Consider the following 9,054-nt stretch of genomic DNA (forward strand, 5'->3'; position numbering starts at 1 on the left):
CAAGGCCCAGTGAAGAGCACGCATGCGGAGAGGGAAGGAAGATGGCCCCGAGACAATAGGGACGCTGCGTAGCTCTCTCTCACAAAAAGAGAGAACTAAGGAGTCCCACGAGCCAATTATCTTAAGAAATCCACAACAACAAACTCAAAAGGCAACGGAGAAGGACTCAAAGTGGAAAAGAAATCCAGATAAAGCTCACATCCAACTTTCTCAAAGAATTCGGAACGCGAGGACCCCTCCCCCACCTCCATCCGCCAGTTCCAAGCCACAGAAAGCGCCGGCGGGCCTGGGGAAAAGCGGCAGCAGGCCGGGAAAAGCGGCTGCGGGCGGAGGGGGCCAGCCTGGGACCCCGATTGCTGCAGAAACCAACATACAACCGGGCCAGCGAACGGCGGAAGCAGCAGAACCCAGACGCGGAACCAGAACAGCAAGCAGCGGAACCCAGACTCGGAACACAGGCGACAGCGGAGACCCGAGGGGAGTGAGAGACTCCCCACCACCGTGCAGCACCCGCAGAGGGATGCAGAGGCGTGAGTAATACAGCGCGTCCCCAAACACAAAGGGAAAGCAGAGCGGTGCCAAGCAATAGAACTTAACTCAGACCCCTCCACCCCGCCCACACAGGCCTAAAGGCAAAAAGAATACAAGGACGAATCCTAAAGTTGGCTGTGCCTCCACTACCAGATTTTTGTAGACTCCAACTTACAGGCCAGAAGTTGAGAATTAATGGCCCAGTAGATCAAATTAGTCCCATTCCATGTTGTTTAAGCAGCATAGTATTTCTACACATTTGAGCCATCATTTAACAAAACAGAAGACCTATATCAGGCACCAGTATCTCACACTTACAATCCTAGCTACTCAGGAAGCTGAGATCTGAGGATCACGGTTTGAGGTCAACTTGAGCAGGAAAGTCTGTAAGATTCTTAAACCTAATTAACCAATAGGAATTCAGAAGTACGGGTATGGCTTGAGTGGAACAGCACCAACCTTAACACCAACCCTTAAATTAATTAACATACATGTGGGTCTGTGTATATGTGCACACATATATATTATTGTATATATATATATACATCTATTATGTATGCTGTATACATGCACATGTGTGTGTGTTTGTGTCAGAAGACTTAAGTTTAAAATTTAAATTTCCTTAAAACAATGAAACAACTGACCATTCTAGGCTTACAGTCCTGCCTCATGATGATAAGCTGTAGCAGAGTAGAGGCTTCCCCTCCAGATAAACTACTCAGCTGATCACAGCCCCTGTTACTCCCACTAGTCCCCACTCTAGCCTGTTTTCCTGCCTTAATCCTGTTGAAATCTTGGCTCTTCCTAAGGTGGTTCTTCAATTACTCTGTGTCTGTGTCTGCACAGTAATTAAAGACTAAACTCAAGTTGGGCATGGTAGCACTTGCCTATAATCCCATCCTTAGGAAATGGAAACTGAAAGATCTTAAGTTTGAGGCCAGCCTGGAGTACATATGTAGTTATTTCCAAGCCAGCCTAAGCTACATAGCCAGATCTTGTCTCAAAAAGGAAAAAGGAAAAAAAAGTCAAAAATCAGAACAGAAAAGAACAAAACCGATTCGGCTCATTTTGGTGCTCAGAATGAGATTTCTACGTTTGGACCTTTTTCATTTTCTTCTCATATTTTATTATAATATTCCAAAGAAACTCTCAGAAGGCAATGATTATATCATATATTTTGCATTTCCCACAGCTCTCCATATAAAACGAAGTACAAAGTAGATAATTAATGATTGTTAAAAGAATGCATGAGTAAAGAATACATATATATATAAAAAATAAAACAGGAATTACTTGAAACATGAAAGCAAGATTATAACAACTTCTTGTTGCTCATGTTTTTAAAAACATGAAATGTCAGTAGTAAAACTATTTGCTTTTAGAGGGGTGGGGGCGGGAGGAGGGAAATGGGGACCAAGACATGTGAAAGGGTATTAATGAATGGGAATTAATACACCATCTATCTGGAAAATATCATGTAACCCTTCTATTAATTACAATAAAATATATGAAAAAATATTCATTTTTGAGCCAGGTTTGAGAGCTCATCTTTATAATTTTAGCTTCTTGGAAAGTGGAGATCAGGGGGTTGAGCAATTCAAGGCCATTCCAGTCAGAAGTACTCCCAACTCCATATCAGCCAGGGGCCCTGATGGCAAGCACCCGTCATCTCTGGCTGGGCGCACATGGCTTTTGCCTTCATCCTCAGTGACACATGGGAGCACAGCTAACAGGAATGTAGCCCAAACCTGTCCACCCCAGGCTAGTCCCAGCCTCAAAAATAACCAACATTGAAAGGGCTTGGAATAATATCTCAGTGGTAAAGCACCAGCCACCAAGCATGTGGCCCAGAGGTGAATTCAACACCTCCAAAATGAATGCACACACACCTTACACAAAACAATACTAGTAGCCTGCTTTTCAGTGCATTAGCTTGGGGAACGATTGTGCCTGAGGTTATTTTCTAATTGATCAGTAAAGCTTATCCTTATCACAGTTCTATCTAGTTGATTCTTTTTGAGCTTTCTTTCAGAACTGCAAATCAGTCATTTCAGGACCAGACTAGAGGTACAGCAAAGATTATCCTGAGGCATGTAATTTGTTTTAATTTCAGTGAATCCTCAAGAAAAATTTCTGAGACACCTTCAGTACATTTTGACAACCCCTATTATTCTCAATGCCACAAATCATCAGGAAAATTCTAATATTAATATAGTGTGGAGTTATGAAATATTTGCCCAGAGAATAGTTCATATTAAAATTAATATTTAAAATGGCTTGTTTTCTACCAAATGGATTTCATTAATATCCTACTAACATACAAACATACAGGCCTTTTTCCTGTCTTAATTGTTTAGTAACTAGCATTTCTTCTAATCAAGTTAATCTTAATCCCTTTAAAGCACAACTTACAGTAATTCCACAACAATGCAGCTAACTAGTAGGCGAGTTTTAGAAAAGATGGAAATAATGGCTCTGTGAGGGTTTTTTAAATCATTTTTCATGTATTTTAAAGCCTGCAGGATTCCAAAATTTTTATGACCTTAAAATTATCTCACTTTTTAAACATATAATATTAAACTTGAAATTGTCTATGAAAGAAGAAAAATATGTAGGAGGCTGCAAAACATAATAGTATCCCAGAATCAGAGAAAATGTGGACTGTCTGAGCTTAACAGAAAGGCCATCGCAGTGCTAAGTCTTTTCCTCTTACCTACAGAGACCATGCAGTGAATTTTAAGAGTGCAATCTGATGAAAGAGGAAAAGGAAAGATGCTTAGAGAATATAAACTACTCAGAGCATCAGAGTTTCATGGGAAAAGGTACTGTGTTTTAAAATCATATTAATAACACATATGTTCTCTCTAGGTAACACAACATGCATAAAGCTTACTGAGTGTTGTACATCTAATAATCCATATGCATAACAATTGGCATTGTTCTTTACATGCCTCTACAAAGTGCCGCTCGGGTTCATCTTTCTCTGTAAGCTTTTTACTACCCCACACCGAGGAAAGCTGCAGGAAAAAATAATAAAATAGCATATAGGATAGTTGTGATGGACAGCAGTACCTTCCCACAGAACTGGATGTCTGGTCGACCTCGGTGAAATAGATATTGTTACTTCAGGCCAAGGTGTTAAGTAATTTTGCTCTGTGTGTTCTGAGTACTGGGGAATCAAGTCTCAGTCCCTGATGGCATTGTAAGTTAAGGTGTAACTGATAAATCCAACAAAATCCAGCCGAAAGAATAGGCATTGTTGATCACACATTGCCTGCCAAACAGCCAACAGGCTTGATCCGTGTTCTGTTATTTAGTCTGTTGAGTTTTGTGGATGAGTGGTTCAAGTGAAGTTTCCAGTGTTGTTTCTCAGTCTTGAGAAACGTGGATGGTACCATCAGTCTCTTCCTCACTCAGTAGTCAAGGGCACATCTTAGAGACACCATTCTGGTTTCTTTGGCAACAGAACAGCATCAAAACAGGGAAGCAACCAGCAGGACAGGAAGAGCTCTTTCAAGTTCACATCTAAAAACACCACTCCCAGTCATACATATGGAAAACAGGCCAAGGAAGACACATTTGAAAGATACTCTGCCTCAATGGGAATTTTGAAAATTATGTAAAGGAATAGGACATTTCCCTTTTGTGGGAGGACAAATTAATACATCATACAAAATCCACTAGCATAACAATGTTCATTACAGCACTATTCACCATAGTAAAGATATGGAACCAACCTAGATGTCCCTCAGTCGATGAGTGGATCAACAAGTTGTGGTATTTGTACACAATGGAATTCTATGCTGCTGTCAGAAAGAATGACATCGCCTCATTTGTTAGGAAATGGAAAGACTTAGAAAAAATCCTATTAAGTGAATTAAGCCAGACTCAAGGGAACTTAGGCTCAATGGATTCCCTCATTCGTCATAATCAGTAGAAACCTTGGGCTCTACTAGCAGAGATCTGCAATAGAGCAAAATCTTGATACATAAGGCCATATAGTATGAAGCTAATTGAAAGGACCTCCAGGACATTGAAACAAAAGCCATATAACGAATGATTGTTGTCCTTAATGTACTATGTTGTCTCTCATCTCCTTTGCTGTCCCTTGGTTATCTCATATTGTTATAGTATCTCAATTTATTATCTGATATATTGAATTTCTTTGTATTTGGTTATTTGAAATTTGATAGGGAAGGGGGGAAAACCAAGACGGGTGGGGGGTGTGGGGGGGAGGGTAATGGGTACCAAGACATGTGAAAGGGTATCAATGTATGTGAATTAATGCACCTTCTATCTGGCAAATATCATGTAACTCTTTTACTAATTACAATAAAAAATAAATAAATAAATAAAAGAAAAAGCATGTGCACTGTTTTGCTTGCAGGCATAGAAATTACATTATTCACAAATATTTTCTACATAGTAGGTAGGGTAGCTACACTGGACATGAAAGGGCGGGGACAATTAATATGGATGAAACAGTCCTGTTTCATTAACTTTCTACCTTATTGTTCATTTATTTCTTCAAATTTTGGGTTTGTCTGAGAGATGAGAGATTCTCTTCTCTCTTTGATTATATCAGAATAAAAATAGATATTGGTCTGGAGGTTTGGCTCAAATACTAGAGCACCAGATGTGCAAGCAAGCTCAGCAAATATGAAGCCATAAGTTCAAACCAAGTATTTTCTAAAATCATCATCATCATCAATAAAAATAATAAATAGCATAAGCTGGGGACAAGGCAGAAAAGTTCATGAAATGTTAATTTCTAATTAATCAGCAAAAAGAAAAAATTCAGAAGTGGAGATGTGCCTCAAGTGGTAGAGCATGAAATAGTTGAAATAGCCAAGTGAGAGCTCAGGGTCCTGAGTTCATGTCCCAGTGGTGCTTCTCTTAATCAAATATGAATGCACACATACTGAAAATGTACATGGTATACACTGCCAAATACACAGCTCAGTCCCTCCAGCAGCTCCTAAAACCTGTTATTAGGTTGCAGGTTTGAAGTTTAGCAACTCCACATATCTTAGGCACCTTATTTCAACGAGGATTGAACAGAGGGACCAGGAAAAGACTTAATTAACTAGGGCAGTATTTCTCGAGATATTTGTTGTTGACATTGCAAAAGGGACAACATATTATATTTGATTTCCCATTTTCAAAGCAGAAGGAAAGGCAATCCACAACATAGGAAACATTTCACTTTCCTTCCTATTTTAATCAATCTTCAAAGAAAGACTGGGGTGGGAACACTTAAATCATAACTCTGCGGTTATTTAAACCCCAAGAATGATGAACTTCATGCATATGATGTTGAAATAACACACAATGAATTGTAGGCACTCTGAACGGCAGTGAAATTTACAACTCCTTTCCTCTGTTCCAAAATAAAAAAAGAATTTCTATCTTCCCAGCAAGTGGTCTCCAAAATAAATGCTGTTCTCACACCCATGAGCAAAGAAATAACTTGGGGTAAGAAAGCACAGTGTGTTTTCATTTACAAATTATATACATCACATCACTTTACTAACATGCTGCCAAATATAAAAATTGAAATATAAACTGTATGAGATATAAAATGCAGTATTTTTCCCCACATTGCCTGACATACTGTTCCACATAACTCAAATACTGACTATGATGATGTCTCGTGCATAACTATAAATATCTACCTCCCTAAATATCCCTTCCACACAGCTCAAAACAAAAAACTTGAAGACAACTCTTGTTGCTGGCATGCCTCTTTTAGAGAGCCTAAAAGGACAGAAATAAGTTGAGACCATAAATGATGCTCTCAATTTGGGTAGGTACGATACTAACTGAGTGCTTTCCAGGTGTGAGGCATTGTAATGTCTTGTGTTTAATTTTCCCCAAAACTCCATGTGGTAGATCATCTTCCCAGTTAACAGCTAAAGAAACTGAGGACTAATGTACCTTAGAATTGGCTAGTTAGAAAACAGTAGCAAACTGTGTAAGAATCCTTTCTTGACTGAATTTATTCTGGGTCCATGGCCCGCCAGAGAGAAGCTTTGGATTCCCAAGGGGATCCTTAGCAACATGGGAAGGAGGGGGAAATTTGGGTTGTCTGGAGGCACAGGGAGATGTCAGGGTTCCTCTCATCTTTTGGTAGAAGCGAGGGATGCTAATATTCTGACGTGGACAGGACAGTCCAAGAACATACCCACAGTGCTGTGGAGGGAGAATCAAGAGGTATCAGAGATGAATGACGAACCAGATATGTTCATCACAGTGCAATTTGTAATAGCTGAGTAGTCCAAGACTCAATAAATTACAGTGTATCTATTTATCAGAGCTCTGTGGCTACTAGCATGACGTTTTTTCAAAAGAATAACCATATGAAAAAAAATTCACACTTCCTATTTACATGTGCAAAAGCAATATTCGCCAAAACATTCATATTCACAAGTCCTAAAAGTAATCTGGTTAGCAGGGTTGTTGTGTTAGAAAAGTATTTATATGTTTATGTATGCACATGGGAAATACTTTGAAAGACATCAGCCAAAGTATTAATTACTATTTGTTGCTGAAGTATAGTAGAGAGTCCATATAAAATATTTTATGACAGAATCATTATAAATAGCCACACATACCACTGTAAGAAGGAAACACTCATAAGTAATATAATCTATTATCTCAAAGTCCTTATGAATTCCGTAAGCCAAAGATTTGATACCCATCTTTTCAGAATGTGTCACTGGCAGCATTTTATTTCATTTTATTTTCTGACATCAAGTTCTTTAATAATAGAAAAGAAAAGCACCAGGTGTTTCTCACCAGGTGCCTTTGCAATGGCAGCAGAGTTCACTGGTATATTTTTTTCAGAGCCAAAATAGCACCTACTATTCACATGCCCTATCTTTAAAGCCTTCATTGTTTCACTATGATTCAAAAGTGAAGTTACTCACTCCCGCCCACACAGCAAGAACAATACAATCACGACACTGAAATGAATAAATGCTTGAAACTTCATAAATACTAAGTATCTCATCTCAGAATGTCTTATGAGTAGAAATCATTATGATGCTGTCTGCCATATAATTTATCTTTATCTTTATCATCATCATCATCATCATCATCGTTTGGGTTTTTGTTCTGGTACTGGTGATGGAACTCCATCACCTGAGCCACACCACCAGTCCAACATTTTGCTGGTCAATTGGAAATGAAGAATTTTCTGTTTGGACTCGCTTCAAACTGATCCTCCAGGACTCAGCATAGTGAGCAGGTAGGATTTCATATGTCAGCCACTGGTGTCTTGCTCAGAAGTCTTACTTTATTAGAACACAGTCTAACAAATTACCCTTTATTTTACTGACCAGTACCTCATTGTGACCTGGAAAAAAAATACAACTAACATGGCAGCAAACCTTCAAAAATACCATGAGATTTATATCGGCCAAAAAAACTGCTAAGAAAAAGTTTATTCCCCAATACAGATGAAAAATTTGACCTACAGTAGCAAGAAAAACAACAAAAAAGAAAGAGCTGGACAAACACAAAATGGAGAAAGAAGATAAGAATTGTGATTTCTTTCAAAATTGTAATCATTAAATAAAATAAAATTTGCTTATTTTCATCTTCAAGGAATCCAAATGGTTTACATTATATCTAGCATACAGACTATTACTAAATAATAACAGTTAACAATATCACAAAGTATAAAGGTTTTCAGAAACATAAAAATGTTAGAAGGTATTTCAGATACTTCTTTGATTCGAATTAGAGAAGATATGTCTAATTATGACATGATATCAAAAGGAATGCTGTATAAACTAAGTAAGCAAAGATATTTGCCAGTAATATTAAAAGTAATTCCTGAATGTTTCTCAAGTATGTGAAATACTGAGAAAATCAATGCCTAGCATGACAGTGCCACTTGTCAAAACAGTCTGTTAATTATCTTTATCATGCTCTTGGCAAAATAGGATACTGTTGGATAAATAACATCTTCACATAATTTAAATCCATGCTATGTTTTATTAATTTAGATCCTCCGTTTACCCCAAGAGGGGGTGGAGATGATTGGCTACATCTTCTGTTGCAAATATACACAAAGCCTTATTTGCAATGGAACAAAAACACAAATTTAGAATTGGATTGACGAATGTCCAAAACCCAACTCTACTACTTCAGTGCCTGTCTTTGCACAAATTATATCATACTACTGACCTACCGTGTCTCTATACATTAAAAATACACAGTGCCAATAATCAGATCCCTCATAGGGTCCGGCAAGGAAAACAATGAGATGTTATTTGTGAAGTTCTGGCAACACAGTAGGGATTTGATTGCCGTGAATTTTTTTTATCTCCTTCCCATTTTTACCTTTCTGTCCTTGCTTTCATACCTAGATCTTCACAAGGCAAGTTGATCTGGAGGGAAAACAGAAAGAAGGAAGAAATAAAGGGGGGGAGAAGGGAAGGAGGAATAGAGGGAAGGAATGGAGGGAGGGAGAGAAGAAGACAAAGAGGAATTCACCGTACCAGAGGCTTACACCTG

The 9,054-nt window shown here is 38.4% G+C and overlaps 1 long non-coding RNA gene across 1 annotated transcript; it reads left to right on the forward strand.

The window, feature by feature from the left end:
* Positions 1 to 419: 419 nt before the first annotated feature.
* On the forward strand, positions 420 to 8,037 carry LOC150039656 (uncharacterized). The gene is made up of 3 exons (XR_016534278.1): positions 420 to 530; positions 3,251 to 3,353; positions 7,875 to 8,037. It is a non-coding gene; the product is annotated as an uncharacterized LOC150039656 (long non-coding RNA).
* The last annotated feature ends 1,017 nt before the right edge of the window (positions 8,038 to 9,054 follow it).

Source organism: Megascapheus bottae, unplaced genomic scaffold (genome assembly GCF_031878675.1).
Source record: "Megascapheus bottae isolate mThoBot1 unplaced genomic scaffold, mThoBot2.hap1 HAP1_SCAFFOLD_53, whole genome shotgun sequence".
Taxonomy (NCBI): Eukaryota; Metazoa; Chordata; class Mammalia; order Rodentia; family Geomyidae; genus Megascapheus; species Megascapheus bottae.